Genomic DNA, 1,603 nt, shown 5'->3' with positions numbered 1-1,603 from the left:
TTTTTCTTTCTGCTCTTTCTTTCCTTCATCCCTTCTTTCTTTCTTTCTATCTTTCTTTCTTTCATCCCTTCTTTCTTTCTATCTTTCTATCTTTCTATCTTTCATTTCTTTCTTTCTTCTTTCTTTCTTTCTTTTCTTTCTTTTTCTTTCTTTCTTTTTCTTCCCTTTCTTTCTTTCTTGCTTCTCTTTCTTTTTTCTTTCATCCCATACTCTTTCTTTCTATCTCTTTCTTTCCCTTCATCCCTTCTTTCTTTCTCTATCTTTCTTTCTTTATCCCTTCTTTCTTTCTTTCTTTCTTTCTTATTTCATCCACTTTCTATATACTTTCTTTCTTTCTTTCTTTCTTTGCTGCTCTTTCTTTCTTTCTATCTATCTTTCTATCTTTCTTTCTTTCTTTCTTTCTTTTCTTTTCTTTGCTGCTCTTTCTGCTCTCTTTCTTTCTTTCTTTCTTTCTATCTTTCTTTTTCTATCTGCTACTTTGTCCCTTCTTTCTTTCTTTCTTTCTTTTTCTTTCTTCTTTCTTTCTTTGTTTTCTTTCTTTCTTTCTTTCTTTCACTTTTCTTTCTTTCTTTCTTTTTCATCCCTTCTTTCTTTCTTTTTCTTTCATCATATATTTCTTTCTTTCTTTCTTTCTTTCTTTCTTTCATCCTTCTTTCTTTCTTTTTCTTTTTCATCCCTGCTTTGCTCTTTCTTTCTTTCTTTCTTTCTATCTTTTCTTTCTATCTTTCTTTCTTTCTATACTCTTTCTTTCTTTTTATATCTATCTCTATCTTTCTTTCTCTTTCTTTCTTTTATTTTCTTTCTTTCTTTCTTTCTTTCTTTCTCTTTCTTTCTTTTTCTATCTTTCTTTCTTTTCATCCTTCTTTCTTTCTTTCTTTCTTTTCTTTCTTTCATCTTTTCTTTCTTTGTTTTCTCTTTCTTTCTATCTTTCTATCTTTCTTTGCTTTCTTTCTTTCTTTACTTTTTCTTCCATCCCTTCTTTCTTGCTTCTTCCTCTTTCTTTATCTTTCCTATCTTTTCTATCTTTCTTTCATCTTTCTTTCTTTCTTTCTATGCTTCTTGTCTTTCTTATACCATATAACTTTTTCTATCATTATTCTTGTAGAAAAACACTCTTACTCTTTCATTCCCTTCATACTTTCTATCTTTACTCTTTCTTTATTACTCTTTCATCATACACATTCTATCTTTTTGCATACTACTTTCATTGTATCATACTACTTGCTTTTACTATCTTGCATGAGTTCTTTGCTGCTCTTACTAATATGTCATATACATGTGCTAATGCTTCTTTTGTGCTGTAGTTCTTTCTTTTTGATGCTATGTTACTTTCATGTTACAATAAATTTTTTGCATATAATCTTATGTTGTATAATATATACTGTGCTATGTTATATGTTGCATATGTTATATCATCTTTCATTACTCTTGTGCTATCTTATATTTCAAGCTTACTTGCTCTTTTATTACTGCCTCTTGTGCTAATACACTCTGTTTGCTGTCATATATTCTTTCTTTCAATCTTTGCTTTCTTTCGGACAATATCATGTCATAAATTGCTATCTACTACTTTGTGCTACTCTACACTAAGTATTCTACTTGT

Source organism: Puntigrus tetrazona, chromosome 7 (genome assembly GCF_018831695.1).
Source record: "Puntigrus tetrazona isolate hp1 chromosome 7, ASM1883169v1, whole genome shotgun sequence".
In the NCBI taxonomy this organism is placed as follows: domain Eukaryota; kingdom Metazoa; phylum Chordata; class Actinopteri; order Cypriniformes; family Cyprinidae; genus Puntigrus; species Puntigrus tetrazona.
This window is presented reverse-complemented; position numbering follows the sequence as displayed.